Source organism: Octopus sinensis, linkage group LG3 (assembly GCF_006345805.1).
Source record: "Octopus sinensis linkage group LG3, ASM634580v1, whole genome shotgun sequence".
Classification (NCBI taxonomy): domain Eukaryota; kingdom Metazoa; phylum Mollusca; class Cephalopoda; order Octopoda; family Octopodidae; genus Octopus; species Octopus sinensis.
The window spans coordinates 168,177,828-168,199,535 of record NC_042999.1 but is presented as its reverse complement, the minus strand read 5'-3'; the positions used below and the strand labels follow the sequence as shown (position 1 = coordinate 168,199,535).

At 37.7% G+C, this 21,708-nt stretch overlaps 1 protein-coding gene and 1 long non-coding RNA gene across 2 annotated transcripts in view; one reads left to right on the top strand and one right to left on the bottom strand.

Moving 5' to 3' along the window:
* LOC118762666 overlaps positions 1-13,406 on the bottom strand; it is a 25,773-nt gene extending 12,367 nt beyond the window's left edge. Inside the window, exon 1 of the long non-coding RNA XR_004998433.1 lies at positions 13,367-13,406. This is a non-coding gene — a long non-coding RNA (uncharacterized LOC118762666). The remainder of the gene's footprint in view (positions 1-13,366) is intronic.
* Positions 11,010-21,708, top strand: part of LOC115209774 (tubulin monoglycylase TTLL3-like) — a 140,839-nt gene continuing 130,140 nt past the window's right edge. Inside the window, exon 1 of the mRNA XM_029778288.2 lies at positions 11,010-11,134. The gene's annotated coding sequence lies outside the window, so the exon portion shown is untranslated. The remainder of the gene's footprint in view (positions 11,135-21,708) is intronic.

The following is a 21,708-nucleotide window of genomic DNA, read 5'->3' as shown; positions in this document are numbered from 1 at the left end:
CTGGGAGCTCCTCTATGGTGATGACCTGGCCCTCATAGGAGAATCACTACCGGAACTAGAAAAGAAATTTTGGGTGTGGAAGCTAGGTTTAGAATCAAATCATAGTAAATGTAGCATAGACCAAAGTTATAGTAAGCAGAAAGGCGAACTTATCACATACACCCTGCTCCATCTTTAGAAAAGGTGTAAGTAGAAACTCCATAAGATGCACCCAGTGTAAGCTATGGATGCATAAGAGGTGCAGCAATATCAAAGGAAAATTAACCGAGAAGATAGATTTCATGTGCGGCAGATGCACAGGGACAATAGACACCACAGATACTCAGAAAACAGATTCCATCAAACTCCAGAGAGAAACGAAGTAGTTGATAGTTTCCTCCCCTAGGTGACCAAGTTAGTAGTGGAGGTGGATGCTCAGAGAGTGGTCACCACTAGAATACGAATGGCCTGGGCAAAGTTTAGAAAGCTCCTACCCCTACTGGTGACAAAGGGTCTCTCGCTCAGAGTGAAAGGTAGATTGTATGATACATGTGTGCGAACTGCCATGCTTCATGGTAGTGAAACATGGGCTGTGACTACAGCCGACATGCGTAGACTTGAAAGAAATGAAGCTAACATGATCCGCTGGATGTGTAATGTCAGTGTGCACACACGACAGAGTATAAGTGCCCTGAGAGAAATGCTGGACATAAGAAGCATCAGATGTGGTGTGCAAGAGAAACGTTTGCGCTGGTATGGTCATGTACTGCGAATGAATGAGGAGATATGTGTGAAGAAGTGCCACTCCCATACAGTTGAAGGTATCCGGGGGAGAGGTAGACCCAGGAAGACATGAGATGAGGTAGTCAAGCATGACCATCGAACGTTGGGCCTCACAGCGGCAATGACGAAAGACCGAGACCTCTGGAGATATGCTGTGACTGCAAAGATCTGACAAATAATGTGAGTTCATGGCTGCTTCTTGCACTAGTTTTGCATAGCCCCAGCCCATCCAAAGTACCTTGGACTGCAGAACGACCTGCTGTGCTTACCTTGGATCATAGGGTGACCTGCTGTGTTTGAGGAGACCTATTGAGTCAAGTACATCAACATCAAAATAAATATCAAATGGAAATTGTAGTTATGACACCTGTTCCGGCGGCACGTAAAAAGCACCATCCGAATGTGGTCGATGCCAGTGCCGCCTTGACTGGCTTCTGTGCCGGTGGCATGTAAAAAGCACCTAACCGATTGTGGCCGCTGCCAGCCTCCCTTGGCATCTGTGCCGGTTGCACGTAAAAAGCACCCACTACACTCACAGAGTGGTTGGCATTAGGAAGGGTATCCAGATCAGACTGGAGCCTGGTGCAGTCTCCTGGCTTCCCAGACCCCGGTCAAAACGTCCAACCTTTGCCAGCATGGAAAACGGACGATGACGATGATGATAATATATATATATATATATATATATATATAAATACATAGGGAGAGTTCACGAAAAAAAACAAAAGACGAAGACAGGTGGTGTATAAAACAAACAGATGTATTAGTATAACGCTCAGGAAATTGAAAAAGTCTCTTACGTTTCGAGCCATGATAGATCGGTAGCCACTACACACATTTTTTTCGCTCCTTGTTTCTCTCCTTGATTTTCTGTGTCCCTTTCTGTAGAAGAGCGTAGGCTCGAAACGTAAAAGACTTTTTCAGTTTCCTGAGCATTATACTAATACATCTGTTTGTTTTATACACCACCTGTCTTCGTCCTTTGTTTTTTTTTCGTGAACTCTCTCCATATATCAGACTCTCACGTGGTCGCACGAGTTGGTCCTGGTATTTCTTATCACACATGAACTTCTCCACTGGACTTCCTACCTATCTACCCATTACGGATTCTCTTTTGGACAATCCAGTGCACCTCTCCTACCTACGGATCACTGTGGAATCTACTACTATATATATATATATATATATATATATATATATATATATATTTTTAAACCATTTTATCTTACTTATATCTTTTACTGATAATACATTTCTATTGAGTTCACACTCAACCTATACAGAACCATACTGATATAATTCAGTATCTATTTTATAATACAAGAATTATATTCTAAAGTTATTAGCATGTAGAAAATATATGAAATTTTTAACATATTCCTTTAATTTAACTCATTAATACCAATAAATTACTATTTACTAATTAACTATAAATTTATATTAAATTGGTATAGAAACTTATATAAATATGAAATTATTTCTATATTCTCCATTCCTATATTGTGTAAAATACTAAAATTATTCTGATTCTTTTTTAAAACTCGCGAAAATGTACCCGTTTATTTCAAATTTCCATTGGGATTATGGCTGTGAAATAGTTAAGTATTATAAGTTTTTACCCACCCTACCCCAGCAGCTTTAGCCTGCTAATTTTGGCTGAAATATATTCTGCTGGACCCAAATGGTTTCTACTTCAAAGGGATCTTGATTTATGGCTCTGCCACTTAACCCTTTCATTACTATATTTCTGACCAAAATACACCCCTCATGAGTTTCAATTAAATTCTAAAATAATCATGAATTTAGACTAGTTTCATTAGACAACTCTAACTTTTTTACTTATCAACATATAACTGTGATATTTGGATCATAATTGAAGAAAGGGTTCTTAATCAATTCCATTGCATAATTTTTGTCTCAAAGTGACTAATTACAGGTAAATCCAGGAAAACTGAGCAAAAGGTAAAAATATTAAAATTTTGTTTAAACATTACCATAGAAAATTAGTCCTCAGCTTGAGGTATGCAACAAAATTTTGATATAGAAGAATTGTGCACATCACTAGATCATCAGTTGAATTTAATGCACAGAGAACAGGTGTACCATAAAGGTAAAATAAACTGAAATACTGGAATTTGTTTTTTAAGAAAACTAGAAAATTAAATACAACTGAATGAAATAAAATATACTCACATACATGAATACACAGGAACATATATAATAAAGATTTACAATAGAAATTAAATCAAAACTTGTCACTCACCTTACAGGCAAATTAAAATTACAGGTAAATTAAAATTACAGGTAAATTAAAATTACAGGTAAATTAAAATAAAAAGTAAAAACGAAGTAAATTTGAAAAATATTTATACACTCTAATCATACATATATACAATATTCACACAATATTTCTATCATGGAAAGCTGTAAAACATCCTATTCTACATACTGCAACCTTGCAGAATGAACATTGGAAAGAAGTTTCAACTGGCCGTCCACTGGAAGTTTTTCTTTATTGATGCAAACATTCACTGCTTTTTGTGACAACCAATTTTTTCTAATTTATGGGCATTGGCTGAACTCAGAGGAATTTCTCTCTGGCAGGCTTTGCTTTTCCATCGTGCAGTTATTATTTTTGAGGAATATCCTGCCCTCAACTGCGTTGCTACATCTGCCCGGAACTGCAGATGGTCGCACCGCTTGCGAACCCCTCCTGATTTGGTATATAATATAAATGCATTTACAATGGTCATGTTTACTATATACCAAACCAGGTATCGCCACCATTTATTACCTGGTCTACCAACCGGATAATAACTCATCATCTGGTTCAGCCGGTCCACACTGCCCATGTACCTGTTATAATCAAGGTTCATAAACGGGGTGCCATTTTCATCTACACATGGTTGTGCACTGGTAGATAGAAAATTTATCTGCCTCTTATCTCTGTATGCGGTCGCTAGCAGATTTCGGATCTTTTCCTTTTGATGGCACATGTCAACACAATTTCTAGTTAACTAAACACTTTTAAACTTCGTATACTGGTAGAATGTGTTTATAAGCCATCATTTTTTCTTGGCTTTATTGAGAAAATTCTATATGTTGTAACATATTTCCACTTTAATTTCAAGCATTTCGGCAATTTTAACCAATCGCTGACCTCCATTTAGGTAAACAACATTCTGTGCTGTATGAATATGTCCCTCGTTTAAGAAACAGATTGGGTTTATTTACATTTGCGAAGAAAAAAAGATACCCTTCCCCCACCCCTAACCCTAACCCTAAATCTAAAATAGATTGAAATGCAATATATCGATACTAGGGTTATAATTATGGGCGACATTTTCATTTGACACCGCTAGAAAAAAATTCCATTTTCCGTAGCGGTGTCGTATGAAATTGTCACCCATAATTATAACCCTAGTATCGATCTATTGCATTTCAATCTATTTTAGATTTATGGTTAGAGTTAAGGTGAGTTAGGGTTAGGGTTAGGGTTAGGGGTGGGGGAAGGGTATCTTTTTTTCTTCGCAAATGTAAATAAACCCAATCTGTTTCTTAAACAAGGGACATATTCATACAGCACAGAATGTTGTTTACCTAAATGGAGGTCAGCAATTGGTTAAAATTGCCGAAATGCTTGAAATTAAAGTGGAAATATGTTACAACATATAGAATTTTCTCAATAAAGCCAAGAAAAAATGATGGCTTATAAACACATTCTACCAGTATACGAAGTTTAAAAGTGTTTAGTTAACTAGAAATTGTGTTGACATGTGCCGTTTTGAACGGCATGTAATTTTGAACTTTGAGATATTTCACTTAGTTCTTATCAGTAATTCTCTCTGTTAGCCAAGGGTTAAATTTATGTCTGTCAAAATGGTTGAAAGATCAGTGCCAAATTCAAACGATATAAATGTATAATTATACATATTATAATAAATAAGTAAAGATATTATTATTATTAATAATAAATAATAGCAACAATAATCTAAGCATTAGAGCCAAAAAGGAAAATCTATAAATTTATAATTAATTACTGGGTAACAGCAAGACCTATTGATGAGAACTAAAGGAAATATCTCAAAGTTCAAAATCACATGATATAGAGATATCTATGATCCTCATTTGCAACTTTTAGCCGCAATGGTAAGTTAAATGTTGCTTCTCGCTCAATTTTCATCAACCTGTTGTATTTTCAGTGAAGTATTGGCTTATTTGAGTATTTTTTTACTCTTATCTCTAGCAACACTGGTACTTCATGTACCCTCAATTATAATTAATTATATATTTATAAATTTGTTTTTTTGGCTTTAATGCTTGCTGGCCACTTATATTATTGTTGTTATTATTTATTATTATTATTATTATTAATAATAATAATAATAATAATGATATCTTTATATATATATATATATATATATATATATATATATTATATATATATATATATATATATATATATATTTGTATATTTATGCAGTTAAGCCTATGTCTGGTCATAGAGTGACCAATGGTTTCACATCTATAAAGGGCCTAGCACCATGGATAGCTCATTAGACTCTAAAGCCAAGGTCATACAACTCAGATGAGCTGTCCATAGGACAAAGCCTTTTATAGAGGTGAAACCATTGGTCACTCTATGATTGGACATAGACTTAACTACATAAAAATACATTACTGCTCTATGCTTTAGAGTGTGCTTCTTTTTGGGATAAATGATACATTAATGATATATATATATAATGCAGAACACTACTGTATGTGTGTATTTTTATGTTTACTTCTCACTGCCTGAGAACTGGTGTTAGTTTGTTTACAACCCTAGAACTTAATAGTTGGGCAAAAAGAAATATAAATAGTTAAAGTTCATGTCACAACCCAACCAGTTCAGAGCCACTACAAGCAACTTGAACAAGTGTCTTCTACTGTAGCCCTGAGCTGACCAATTTGGTGAATGGAAACAGTGTGTGCATATCTGTATTTGTCTTTCACTGCTTGATAATTGTTGTTGGTTTGTTTACATTCCCATGACTTAGTAGTAAACCAGTAGATTAAGTTACACACTTATTCTATTAGTTTCTTGTGGCTTCTTTCAGTTCCCATCCATGAAATCCACCACAAGGCTTTAGTCTGCCTGGTGTCATAATAGAAGGCACCTCATGATGCCATAAAAGGGTAAAGGATAAAGACCCTATGGAATTGCACCTAGAAAATTACCCTCCAAGGCACAAGTCCAGGCAAGGTTGTTTATGGAAGATCAGCAGTCGTCCATGCACACCAGCCTCCCTTCTCCATGCCACTGATGTTATCCAAGGGAAAGGCAAAGGGGCCAATACAGCTTGGCACCATTAATGTCGCAATTCATTTCTAAAGCTGAGTTAACTGGAACAACTTGAAATAAAGTGTCTTGCTCAAGAACACAACACACAGCCTGGTCCAGGAATCGAACTCACTACTTCATGATTGTGAGCCCAACACTCTAATCACTGAGCCATGTGCCTTCACCATGCAGTGAGACTAAATTCTGAGCCATCCGGTATAGCTACTCAAATATGAATATTCATAATTCCTTCTTGGAATAATGGCCTTGGAAGCACATTATACACACAGCTATAAAGAGTAGCATAAATATCAGGCTGTTAACCCTTTTGTGAAGGTGTACGGCTCAGTGGTTAGAGCGTTGGGCTCACAATCATGAGGTTGTGAGTTTGATTCCCAAACTGGGCTGTGTGTTGTGTTATTGAGCAAGACACTTTATTTCACGATATTCCAGTCCACTCAGCCGTAGAAGTGAGTTGCAATGTCAATGGTGCCAAGTTGTGTCGGCCTTTGCCTTTCCCTTGTGGCATAGAGAGGGGAGGCGGGTATGTATGGGCGACTGCTGTTCTTCCATGAACAACCCTGTCCAGACTTGTGCCTTGGGGGGTAACTTTCTAGGTGCAATCCCATGGTCATTCATGATTGAAGGGGTTCTTTACCCCCCTAACACTTTTGTTACTATATTTCCGTTGAAATCTATTGTCTTTGTTTCAATTACTTTTTAAAATAACGAAGTATTAAGTATTTAGTAAAATAACTTACTCATTATTAAGCTGGTGTCTGGAACAAATTTATATAAAATTTTGATGGAAGATTATAATTTAGATCACTTTTAATCAGTAATTTGTGTCATAGAACCAGAGGTGGTCTCAGGTGGGTTGTGAACCAAAGGAGTTAAACTCTTTTGGATAGAAAATGTTAACAGCTGCCTTTGATTTGTTTCTATAGATGCAGGTGTGGCTGTGTGGTAAGAAGGTTACTTCTCAACCACACGGTTCTGGGTTCAGTCCCACTGCATGGCACCTTAAGCAAATGTCTTCTACTATAGCCTCAAGCTGATCAAAGCCTTGTGAGGGGATTTGGTAAACGGAAATTGGAAGAAGTCTATTATATATATATATATACACTTTATAAAAAAGGGTTCAGTAAAATAATTTATTTTACCACACACCGAACTTTTTAAAAATAGCAGCCAAAAATCCTAGCTATTTCTTCTACTGTAAGAAAAATCTCCCAGACAATGCATACTCAAAAATAACTCACACCGGTATAGAGGGAAAAATAACGAAAGATCACACGTATATAAGATTACCTGAGAACGGCCCGTTTCTAGATTAGTTGAATATAAAGATGAACATTTCCTTCGTCAGCTCAAGGATTTCTATTGATTTGGATTTGAGAGCACTAAAAATCGAACATACCCGTCTGGTATGAGTAATCCCAGACAAACCATGTTCGACCGCCAGTACCAACGAATTCAAAAATACAAGTGAGGCCTTGCATTCATCCCCTTCCTCTCACGTGAGTTACAGAGCGATACATTCCTACAGAGAGAACTGTAGTTAAATTTCAGGGAGAGAGAATTATATTGTCAATAATAAAAGGGTAAAACTAATTAATTATACCAAGTAGTGTTCAGTATGTAAAAAGACCATATACAGTATATTTGAAACATTATGTTATAAAAAAGGGTTCCGTAAAATAATTTATTTTACCACACACCAAACTTTTTAGAAATAGCAGCCAAAAATCCTAGCTATTTCTTCTACTGTAAGAAAAATCTCTCAGACAATGCATACTCAAAAATAATTCACACATTGAGTTATATATTGAGTTAACATTGAGAATATATATATATATATATATATATATATATATATATACACACACACATATATATACATACATGTGTGTGTATGTGTGTCTTTGTATCTGTTTGTCCCCCATTACTGCTTGACAACCAGTGTTGGTGTGTTTATGTCCCCGTAACTTAGCAGTTTGGCAAAAGAGACTGATAGAATAAGTACCAAGCTTAGCAAAAGAAAAAGTAATTAAGTACCAGGATCATTTCATTTGACTAAAAGTTCTTCATCACAGTGCTCCAGCATGGCTGCAGTCTAATGACTGAAACAAGTAAAAGATGAAAAATACAAGCTACAAAAGGGTTTTGCAACCCAATATTTACATGCTGCTCTCTATGGCTGTATCGAATGTGCTTCCAGAACATTTATTCCAAAAACGCATTATCTCACATACTCTGGAAACTTTATAAAATTCTTATGACGTCAACAATAAATATTAATATAAATAGTTTCTCCATCTGCCCATGCTAATGTTTATTTAAAAAAAGCACTGGCTTAGGTTTCTCAACTGGAGTCTATATGACTCCTGGGGTCCCTATAAGCAAAATAGTAAATAGAGGACCCATAGTAGTATATTTAATGGTCTGTGAAAAGATTTTGCTTTAGATGTATTTATTGCAAGAAACGACTAGGTTTCTTTCTCTGATGTTTTACATAGTTCAGCCTACACAATGTGAAAAACGAAGTAGGAATTTTGAAAGAAGTATCTATAAAACCTGTTTTTAAACATTGAATGGCTTTAAGGGTTTGCCAGAATAAAGTAGTAATCAAAGGGGACCATTGATAAAAAGTGGTTGGAAACCACAGAACAAAACCTTTCAGGACTGTGGCTCAGCATTGCTGCAGTCCAATGACTGAAACAAGTACAAAAATAAAAGGATAAAAGAACAAATTTACTTAAGTTCTTAGTAAAAATGGGTTTATAAGAATAAAAGAATAGAAAAGTAAAAGAACAAATTTATTAAGTTTTTACCAAAAACGGGTTTATAAGAATCAAAGAACATATTTACTTAAGTTGTTTGTAAAGAGGGTTTATAAGAATAAAAAATAAAAGATAAAAGAACAAATTTATTTAAGTTCTTAGTAAAAGAGGGTTTATAAACTGTCTCCTAAGAATACTCAGTTTCTAATAATTTTCCAACACAGGATTGAAATTAGTCCAGTTGATCCTTCTTTTCTGTCTATAATGATATGCATAAAGTCAAGATGTTTATACATGTCTATTACATAAAATGTTGGCTAACAACTGTAGTGTAGGTAAAGTATTCTATATAACTGAATAATGTTATTGACAAGTGTCCTGTTTTTGTCTATTGGATGTTTCCTTTATATCTAAATAAATTATTATTTATAATTTAATTATCTATTAGTCTTCTGTCTGGCTTGCACCAGATTTTTATCTGTCTGTATGTATGCATGTCCAGGCATATGCATGTGTGTGTCTCTCTTTTACAATCTCTCGAACAAGCCTCAAATTGTGTAGGTCTTTACCTCAATGAGGCCAAGACTGAATATATAAACAAGTGCCTGTCCAACAGTGATTGCATCATCCACACTCTCAACAGTGCGCCTTTAAATATGGTTTCTGATTATAAATATCTTGGGTCATACATATCATCATCTGGAAAAGACTTTCTAACTAGAAAGGGTATGGCCTGGTCAGCCTGTAATGACATGCATAAGATCTGGTCATCAAATCTAAGTAGAGACTTCAAACTTGAAATATTCAAAGCCACAGTCGAACCAATTCTACTATATGGCTCAGAAACCTGGACGTTATCAAAGAAGCTTGAGAGGCGGTTGGATGGAACCTACACTCGCCTCCTTATGAGAGCTCAAAATCTCTCGTGGAAGTGCCATCCAACCAAAATGCAAATATATGGGAAACTACCACCTGTGTCATCTCTTGTGAAAGGTAGGAGAGTCCAGTTTGCTGGACATCGTTGTAGAGCTGAAAACGAGGCAATTTCTACTCTTCTCCTCTGGAAGCCATCTACTCGCAATACCAGAGGGCGCACACTCTCCTACCCTGATGTAATCTCCAGGGATACAGGCATCCAGCAACAGGACCTCCGTAATGCTATGATGGACCGTGAAGTCTGGCGTAACATAGTAAATTCCATTGTCTCGATCACGGTCGAACAATGATGATGATGATGCATTCATGTGCACAAATGGAATGTTTACACAGATGTTATTGATGAATATTGATGACACTTCATATCCACTGAGAATTATTTATAGTTTGCAAGGCATCAAATCATATACTTAGTATGGATTCAATTGCATCATTACCACCTGCACCACCACATCATCATCATCATCATCGTCTTTGTTTTAACATCCTGTTTTCCATGCTTGCATGAGTCAGATGGAATTCACTGACATTGATTTTAGATGGCTGAACATGTTTTCACAGAAGAGTGCAAATGAAGCACACTACTTGTAGGACAGTAACACTCATTAACATGATATCATTAACATGATATCACATGATATCAAGACGAAGCACACACACACACACAGAGGTAGAAATGATGAACTCCTTTCAGTTTTGGTCAACAAAGTTCACTCACAAGACTTTACCCCTTGGTGCCATGCAGGAAAACTGAATCTGAAACCCAAAATAGTCATAAATCAGTTTCTTCATATGCCAATAAAACTGTGTCTTGAAAAGATCCTACACACACACACACACACACACACACTCACACACACAAATAGATTGCCAAATGGAAGGGCAACAGTTCCACTCTCACTAAGCTATCAAGGGCAGGCAAGAGATTAATCACAAGATTAAGAATAAAAGGAATGTATTGTTGAGACTAATAAGATATATTTATATAATGCTAATATCCTGACTATTAGAAGGACAAGGCTCTTGTTTGTATGTGTGTGTACCTGTGCTCATGTCTATCTGTCACTCTTGTACAGACTTGTTTCTGAAGAATGGCTATAGTTATTACTTGGCTTGTATAGGTAACATCAAAAGAATGAGGCTTAACCGTTTACAAAGAGCATTATCAAGGTTGGTTGTTGCTTAGAAATATACAACCAAACACAATCACTACATGTGGCTTAGAGAAATGTCTAGCTGAGCCTACATGCAAAAGGATTTTATTTGTTTGTATCGTCTTATAGAAATCTGCAAAAGAGCAAGGAATATTACTAACAGAATTTAAAAAAAGGTATTTGCTGTTATTTCATATATAATCTGAAAGAAGTTATGTTTTGCTTTCATATACTCTTTTACTCTCTCTTTTACTCTTTTATTTGTTTCAGTCATTTGACTGCGGCCATTCTGGAGCACCGCCTTTAATCGAGCAACTCGACCCCGGGACTTATTCATTTGTAAGCTCAGTACTTATTCTATCGGTCTCTTTTGCCGAACCGCTGAGTAACGGGGACATAAACACACCAGCGTCGGTTGTCAAGCAATGCTAGGGGGACAAACACAGACACACAAACACACACACGCATTATATATATATATATATATACATATATACGACGGGCTTCTTTCAGTTTCCATCTACCAAATCCACTCACAAGGCTTTGGTCGGCCCGAGGCTATAGTAGAAGACACTTGCCCAAAGTGCCACGCAGTGGGACTGAACCCGGAACCATGTGGTTGGTAAGCAAGCTACTTACCACACAGCCACTCCTGCGCCTGTACATATATGTACATTGACACACTCAAATTTAGGGAGGGAAATTATTCATGGCTATATGACTTGGTAGAAATAGCAGTCATCTTCAAATTACACTTTGCTGTCTCGAAAAGAAAAAAAAAAAGGCCTGATTGAATAATATTTCCAAGGATACACTGTGTGGGAAAAAAACAAACAAAATTGATGAACGGTCATAGCTGTAACATTTTTGATCATAGGTCTGCTGGATTAGGGCTGACTTAGGGTTAAACAACAATTGTAAAACACATGAAATACATAGAGACCCACAGATACGAACACACTCACACACACATTCTCTCTCTCTCTCTCACACACACTCTCTCTCTTTCTCTCTCATACACACGTACACACACACACACACACACACACACACACACAAGCATTTCAGTAAATGCTTATGTTTACTAGCAACAGGAAAATGCACTCAATATAAGAAGGAAAGCACATAGTTTTTTTTTATTTTGATGTTGTTGCTTCTCAAATAACAACATATTATTTCATATTACCTATCTTTTTCAAAAATTGGAAACATGAAACTAGCAGGTTCAAATTATGGAAAAAAAGTATATGTTTATACCATACCAAAATGGTAAAAAATATAGAATAATGATTAAAGTTCCTTTAGTCTTGATTCACTTAGGACTTACCAGCCTCACCTAGTGCTGGAGCCACAAGGAAATGCAATAAGAAAGACATGCAGCATCAGAAACCAAGCTAAAATGAGATATGAAAACAGTGGCTTTGAAACAGCAGATTTCAAAAAGAAATGTCTCATGCCATTAATGACATGTTTAGCTTCCAGTAACTGGGACCCTGTCTATGGACCCTATCTAAGTCAACCGTTTGTATCTAAGTTTGTTTCCTATATTCTTTGCTTCCATCCTTCCTTAACAACTCCTTTGCGGTTTTTATTTTGTCCATTGTAACATTGATTTCCCCTGAGCTTTGCTTTGTTGTGAATATGAGACCGTTACAATGGCTTTTGTTGTTGGTGTTGGTGGTGTCAGTTTCTTTGGTAACCATGTTGATATTCTTCTCTTCATCCTTCTCCAGTGTAGGAGCAATAGTGGTGGTGAGAGCCAGAAAATGCACATTCGAAAGGTGGTTCAAGGAACAGCTTTCATTTACATCTGTAGTGCTGCATGTGGTGGAACGCTCTTTCACTTTTCTTCTTTGCCTTTTAAGGCACGAAATGGGCAAAGTGTATTCACATTTGACGTTCGCCTTGTCTTGTCGTCCACCTGCAGAGGATGTGGTGCACAAAGGGAACAGCTTACTGTTCTCTTCATAGATATTTTGGCAAAATTTACAAGTTTCAATGCAAAATTTTAAAGATTTGAACAAAAATTTCACCCCTAAAAGGAGAAAATTCCACCTAACCGACTAGCTCCGCAAGAACCTAGTCAGCTTGGTTATACAAATATACAAAAATATCAATAAGTTTAACAAATTTTCCAATAAAATTGGCCAACAACTTATGGAGAATCTGGAGACATGTCTTATAGAAAATGGTATTCAGTGGGCTATGAAAATACCCATACAACAAATACCCATACAAACCAGACACCACAAAGAAGAGAAAAACAAGAACAAATCATACCATTTATAGTGACATACAATCCATGCCACTAGAACATCTTCAATATTGCTAAAGCAAACCTACCGATCATTGCACAAAGTAAGGAATTGAGAAATATCATTACAGAGCAACAAAGATCAACTATTCACTGTGTCTAAATGCGATGATAGCTGATGCACAAAAACGGAAAATATTCTCAAACGTGAACATGAACTGCAAAAGCAGAAATTTAATCTACTGCATCAAATGCCCAAATTGTGAAGAACTGTATGTTGGCCAGACAGGCAATGCACTATCAGAACGCTCGCGTGTGCATTGACAACAAATTAAAAACCCAGAAGTCTGCCAAATACCACTGAGTAACCATCAGGCAACATATGGTCAGAAAACTTTTATGATATTCCCATTTCATTAACTTTACAACCGGAATGAAACTGAGAGAAAAGGACTTTATTAAGAAATTCAAACCAAAGCTTAACAAACAACGATTAAATTAATCTTATTTGGGGTTTAAAAATCTTATTCCTATAACTAAAACACAAAAAATCTCTAAAAAGTACTGCTGTCATCATTTAGCCAAACAACTACTACTGCTGTCCACTGGAACATATATAAAGGACAAAAGACAACCAGTCAACTACAGTTGAAACACTCCTGTCACAACCTGGGACCTTGAAGACTGCTTTAACCCTTTCGTTACCAACCCGGCTGAAACCGGCTCTGGCTCTGTAGTACAAATGTCTTGTTTTCATAAGTTCTGAATTAAAATCTTCCACTAAAACTTAGTCACAATTTATGTTCCAAACACTAGTGTAAAGATAACCAAATTATTATATAAAATTCTTCGTTATATTTAAAGTAACTGAAAGAAACACAGAGCATCTCAATGGAAATACAGTAACGAAAGGGTTAATGCAGGAAAGTATACTAGTCCCTTAATATTTGATATTCAACATTTCATCTATTCAATAAGACAATCAATACTTCATTTCATTTTACTATATATATACTATTTATACAATATATTCTATATTCTACATTAATATTATAAAGAATATAAATAAAACATAAAAAACAAACAGAGTTGGAATTCCTTTGAATAATATATATCCCTCTATACACAATCATACAAATCCCTTTATATATATATTATATATATATATATACACATACACACATTATTGACTTCACGTACTCAATGTATGTACACAGCACTTACATCACCCCAAATCCCATTCAGGAGTGATGGTCATCAATGTTTCAAGTGAGTTGTCTTGCCTGTCTATGACTTTCAGGTGTTCTAATACCAGGCACTTTGAGGGAGTCATCCTCACTACTCCAAATCACAGCCTACTGGTGAACATGCAAAGCACATGCATTGAGTATGAGTGGTCAATAATATCTACAATACTTGTGCTACTTCTAATTCATATTAGAATGTAATGTTTCCGCATGACTACACATGTTTTGCATGGAAGATTGGAAGTGAAGGGCACTGCTCGTACGAGTGACACTTATATGCAACTGTCACGAAATGTCAAGACAAGAAGACACCAACTCACACAGCATGTTATGGTGGTTGCTTACATTCATGGGTAACCAGGGCATAGACACATATACACTTACTCTTTTACTCTTTTCAGTCAGTTGACTGCGGCCATGCTGGAGCACCGCCTTTAGTCGAGCAAATCGACCCCGGGACTTATTCTTTGTAAGCCCAGTACTTATTCTATCGGTCTCTTTTGCCGAACCGCTAAGTGATGAGGACATAAACACACCAGCATCGGTTGTCAAGCAATGCTAGGGGGACAAACACAGACACACACATATATACATATATACTTTGATACTTTGATAGGTTTCGGCCATGTCTAACTTAATAGCAACACCTGGCTTCTTTCACGATGGGCTTCTTTCAGTTTCCGTCTACCAAATCCACTCACAAGGCTTTGGTCGGCCTGAGGCTATAGTAGAAGACACTTGCTCAAAGTGCCACGCAGTGGGACTGAACCCGGAACCATGTGGTTGGTAAGCAAGCTACTTACCACACAGCCACTCCTGCGCCTATATATATATATTCTTTTAATGATTTTAGTCATTTGACTGGAGCACTGCATTTAGTAAAACAAATTGACCCCAGGACTTATTCTTTGTCAGCCTAGTACTTACTCTATTAGTCTCTTTTGCTGAACTGCTAGATTACGGGGTTATAAACACACCAACACTGGTTGTCGAATGATGGTAGAGGGACAAACACAGACACAGAAACATATGCATATATATATAAAAAGCACCATCCGATCGTGGCTGTTGCCAGCCACGCCTGGCCCCCGAACCGGTGGCACGTAAAAAGCACCATCCATCCGTGGCCGTTTGCCAGCTCTGTCCGGCACCTGTGCGGGTGGCACGTAAAAAGCACCCACTACACTCACGGAGTGGTTGGCGTTAGGAAGGGCATCCAGCCGTAGAAACACTGCCAGATCAGACTGGGCCTGATGCAGCCTTCTGGCTTCACAGACCCCAGTGGAACCGTCCAACCCATGCTAGCATGGAAAGCGGACGCAAAATGATGATGATGATATATATATATACTTGTTAAGTGGAGGCGCAATGGCCCAGTGGTTGGGGCAGCGGACTCGTGGTCGTAGGATCGCGGTTTCGATTCCCAGACCGGGCGTTGTGAGTGTTTATTGAGCGAAAACACCTAAAAGCTCCACGAGGCTCCGGCAGGGGGTGGTGATCCCTGCCGTACTCTTTCACTACTCTTTCTTCTGTTGGCCTGCTCGCTTAGCCAGTGGGGTGGCGTCATTCGAAGGCTAAAACAATGCGAAAGCATTGTGACCAGCGATGTGACCATCTGATGGACTGGTCGGTCACGTGATCACATGATATATACTTGTTAAAGAGGACAAAAAACATTAAGGCAAGGCAAACATCTCAAGTTGTATACTATGTTATTATTGGAAAAAGTTCAAAGTTTTTAACAAGTATATATCCACTGCACCGGAAATCTGCAATGGCTCCATAACTACTGTCTCAGCTACAACCTTAGAGCCCTAGTAATCCATTACACCACTTACCTCTTGTACCTAATCGTTTAGATTACCTGTGAACTAAATCCCCATACTTTGTATGTGTATATATACATACATATATATATATATATATACACACACGATGGCTTCTTTCAGTTTCCGTCTACCAAATCCGCTCACAAGACTTTGGTTGGCCTGAGGCTATAGTATAAGACACTTGACCAAGGTGCCACGCAGTGGGACTGAACCTGGAACCATGTGGTTGGGAAGCAAGCTTCTTACCACACAGCCACATACACACATACACACACACACACATAGAGGCTTTTTTCAACTTCCATCTATCAAATCCACACATAGAATTTTTTGGTTGGTGCAAGGCTGCAGTAGAAGATAGTTAGCCATGGTACCATGCAGTGGAACTGAACCTGGAACCATATGGTTGGGAAGCAAGCTTTTTAAGCGCACATCCACACCTGCATTTATTACAAGGCTTTCGAACACACACACACACACACACTATAGTACAAATATAAAAACAGCAAACAGCAAACAGTGCGGCATTTAGAACATATATTTGTAAGTTAGCAGTTAATGACTTCGAAGAACATTACCCAGAGTTTCATAGATACTCAAATACATGTCAATGAAATTCTGTTCAATTACCATGTAAGTGACTTTGTCCATTAACTTACACACAAATACACACACACACATTACCACTCAGATGTGTGTTCATACATACATTAATCTTTCATCTAAAACTTTCAGTCAAACTAGTATGTTCACTGTGTACATCCATTTGATTTTTTTTTGTTTTTGCTTTTGTTCTAAAGTTCACCATTTGTCATTGATTTGCCTAAATATATATGTTCATCTTTTTAATTTTTTTATTTGTTTATTTGGATTCTGTCTGTCTGTCTGTCTGTCTGTCTCTCTCTCTCTCTCTCCCCCTATATATATATATATATATATATATGAAACAGAGTTTGTGTGTGTGCGCGTATGTTCCTTATGAATTCAAAAACTTAGTCTCCAATTTTGATGTATGAGGTATCAAAAGATTCAGTAATCTTTCAGCAACCAAATAAAGTATGTTTTTTACATGACAATTCTTTTTTACTACAAAAATAATCTCAAAAACGAGAGGTCAGGTTGCACAATTTCAAGGTCTTTAGCTAAGGGAGGCAACTCTGCCTGAACACTCTTTATGTTGTAGCTCAAGTTACTACAGAGACACCTCTGTGTGTGTGTGTTTTGTTGTGAAAAAAGTACTTTTTCTCAGAATATTTTGCACAATAATATTTAAAGAAATCTGGATATCTTTCTTACTGCTAACCATTCAACTTCAAATTACAATAATTGGATCCCAATTATTAATTGTGGAAGTCAAGTAGACTGAGATGTACATATAGTGTTAACGTAGAGAGTGGAAGTTCAATATTAAGTTTGAACTCATTATATTGTGGTTAGTAATCCATTACCTTAAATTTGAAGTTATTAAGTCTTTAAACATTATTTTATTAGGTTTAGTCTTTTGACTGTCACTGTGGTGGGGTATCATATTCAAAAATTTAATTGATCATACTGACCTCAGTATGTATTTCAATCTCAAAAATGGTTGTAACAACCATTTTTGAGATTTTGAAATTTGTCTGTAGATTTAACCAGTTAGAAAATTTCAAATCTCTTGTTTTCTTTCATTAGATATTTTCATCTTAAAAGATTGTCTCGTTTTTATTGCATAGAACCCCACCTGCCAAGTCTTATATAGACCCTAGTTAAGAACCACCGTGTTAGAGTTGAGCAACCAGCTATGTAATATCTGTATCTTTTTTGCAAAAATCATGATTTCATCCAGTATAAAATAAATAAATAAATAAAATACAAATCCCCACCCCTTACCATGTCATCTCTTTCATATAGATTTCTCTGGTGGTGCTGTTGAGCGTGACCACACGCTTAATTTACCACATAGATGTAGTTCCTATGTCTGCTGATTGGTAGCAGCAGCACCGACAGCCGCAAAGGAGAGTATATCCCCTGAGAACCTTTTGGTGTGTTCAAAAATCACATACCTCCACTCACTTTCCCAGGTTAGGGCCTGGAATCTTCCAAACAGATGTATGACTTGTCACATGGTCAAATTAGCCCTTCAAACTCCACAAATGCTTTGTCGTCAATGTTGCACTTCCCTGTATCACGTTTCAACTTAACTGTACCGTATATACAAACTATACTATTCAAATCCCGAGCAATGTCCCGGGTATGTCTGCTAGTAACTACTAATTAGAATATTAGACTAGATGTACTGGTGCAACCTTGTGGAAGATTGTTCCAATTCAGGTAAAAGTTCACATGATGGATTTAATTAACTCACCTGATACTGTGACTGGAGTGCATCAGAGACGAGAAGAGGTCCAAACAGGTGAATGCTCTGTTTTACATTCAAAGAAGCATAGCGGGCAACGTAGGGCCACTCGAATAGGACCTTGTTCTCTTTCAGAATTACTCCACATTCAATCACTGGAACCTCTGCTGAATTTTTCAAATGTCATTTACGGACCGCTTTTCACCAACTGAAACCAGATACTTGTAATTGAGTTTGAGATGGGGGTCAATATAATATAGAACAAAGGACAATGTTACATCCCTTGCATACGAAGGGATCAGGCTGAGAAGTTCCTGGTTTTGGGTAAAAGAAAATACAGGAGAATCAGTTAATTATGATTTCGTTCAACATATTCCCCTCTCAGAGTCACACACTTATTGTGGCAGTCATTCGAATCAAATCAAACCAAATCAAAATAGATGAACATCAATGGAATTTGTATCCTTGTGGTACCAGTGCCGGTGGCACATAAGAAAACCATTCGAACGTGGCCGTAGCCAGTACCGCATCGACTGGCCTCCGTGCTGTGGGCACGTAACAAACACCATCCGATCGTGGCCGTTCGCCAGCCTCGTCTGGCACCTATGTCGGTGGCACATAAAAAACACCATCCGAGCGTGGCCGTCTGCCAGCCTCGTCTGGCACCTGTGTCGGTGGCACATAAAAAACACCATCCGAGCGTGGCCGTCTGCCAGCCTCGTCTGGCACCTGTGTCGGTGGCACATAAAAAACACCATCCGAGCGTGGCCGTCTGCCAGCCTCGTCTGGCACCTGTGTCGGTGGCACATAAAAAACACCATCCGAGCGTGGCCGTCTGCCAGCCTCGTCTGGCACCTGTGTCGGTGGCACATAAAAAACACCATCCGAGCGTGGCCGTCTGCCAGCCTCGTCTGGCACCTGTGTCGGTGGCACATAAAATCACCCACTACACTCTCGGAGTGGTTGACGTTAGGAAGGGCATCCAGCTGTAGAAACACTGCCAGATCTGACTGGCCTGGTGCAGCCTTCGGGCTTGCCAGACCCCAGTTGAACCGTCCAACCCATGCTAGCATGGAAAGCTGACGTTAAACGATGATGATGATGATGATGATTCAGTACTTCTAAACCCTGTAAAAGAACTTGGAAAGTTGGGCTTCCATCCAGAACGTTGGTGACACCCTTAAAGGCAGGAACTTTTCATCATCCCTTTGTACATTCCAGCATCCCTTTGTACAGCAGGTGAACGCTGGGTGGAAGGCACTGTAACCTAATACTTTATTTTAACTTCATCCATAGAAGAGTATATGACTAAAGACTGCAAGTACTCCATCCCATGCAGTTGCGGTCGGTTATACAAAGGCAAAACATGCTGTCCCTTTAAAATAAGGGTAGATGAACATCGCAAAGCTGTGACACGAGTGGATATCGAAAAATCGGGTTTAGCCGATCATGTATGGGAAAACGGAGACTACCTCCCCCTGTGGGATGAAGTTAAAATAATAAAGAACACCACTGGAAAATAAGAAGATTAAGACAGCTCATATCCTAGGACACGATAACCTCCTAAGCAGATATAAATGTAATATGGGAATCAGTATTAAGAAAAAATATAATATTAGGTTTATAAGCCCAAAAGTTCACTTTATACTTACCTACGGGCATATATTATTGTGGATAAGAGCGCGGGTTATTGACCCTAGGATTCAGAGTTCGATCAACAAAAATAACGGTAGACTTGGTGCACAGTCGTCCCCGCGAAACCGACCGTCCCGATTTTTTTTTAAACCAGGTGCCTACGTTTTCGATAACGGAGATTCCGAATATGCAAAAAAAACAAAAAAACACGATTTCAAAATTTTTAATTCCCCCCTCCCCGCCGAATTTTTAATTTAAAACTTTTTTTAGAGTTTTTTTTGGCGATCTTTCGTCTCTAGTAGACCTTTCCGTCGATTTCCGTAAAAAATTTTTTTTTTTTTACATATGGGCTTGCGGGAACTTTTGAAGTAATGACAGCGAAAGAGACTAAGAGAAAGCGATTGTATGACGAGGGAAGTTCTTTTGAAGTTACCGTGCATGGAAAGCATTGATGTACATGTGTGTATGTGCGTGTGTGTGTGTGTGTTTCATGGGGTGTGGGAGACAGACAATCGCTTTCTCTTAGTCTCTTTCGCTCTCATTACATCAAAAGTTCCCGCAAGCCCATATGTAAAAAAAAAAGAAGTTTTTTACGGAAATCGACGGAAAGGTTTACTAGAGACGAAAGATCGCCTTTTTTTTTTTCAATCTACGTGGAAAAATACGGAGATTAAGAATATGGAAAATGAAAAAAAAAAAAAAAAACGGCTAGACTTTGCTGATGCGGTCCATTAAGTGGAAACGTGCTGTGAGAGAAATTAAGGAAAGGCCTACGCAGGAGGGCGGTGTGACCCTGTTTTCAGCATTTTGTGGCGGGAGGCTTTTTGCGGTTAACTCTTCTCTCTCTCTCTCAATTTAAGCTTTACGCATCAAAGCCTATGCCTAATTTATAAAACTCATTTCCGTCACTGAACACATCCAGAATTATCAGCATATTGCCTTTTAGTACCAACCCGGCTGAAACCACTTCTGGCTCTGTAGTACAAATGTCTTGTTTTCATAAGTTCTGAATGAAAATCTTCCACCAAACTTAGTCACAATTTATGTTCCTAACACTAGCTTAATGATAACTAAGTTATTTTACTAAATTCTTTGTTATATTTAAAATTAATTGAAAGAAACACAGAGTATCTCAACAGAAATAGGGTAACAAAAGGGTTACTGCTGTCCATATTTAATTAAAATTTTTGTGGAAGGTTTTGGCTGACTACATCAAGTGTGTGATGGTTCGTTTTACCCATAAGTTTTTTCTACGGCAGACCTTCCCCAGTGCTTTACTTTTAATCATTCTTTCGAGTTATAATCTCGTAAATCGCTCGACACACACACACATGAAGAAAGATTTTAAAAAAATAATGAAAAGAACAAGAATTCGCCGTAAACCGAAGAAGACGTTTGCAAACCCAGCCGCAAAATTTTTTCACCGATCGCTCAACAAAACAATATGAAA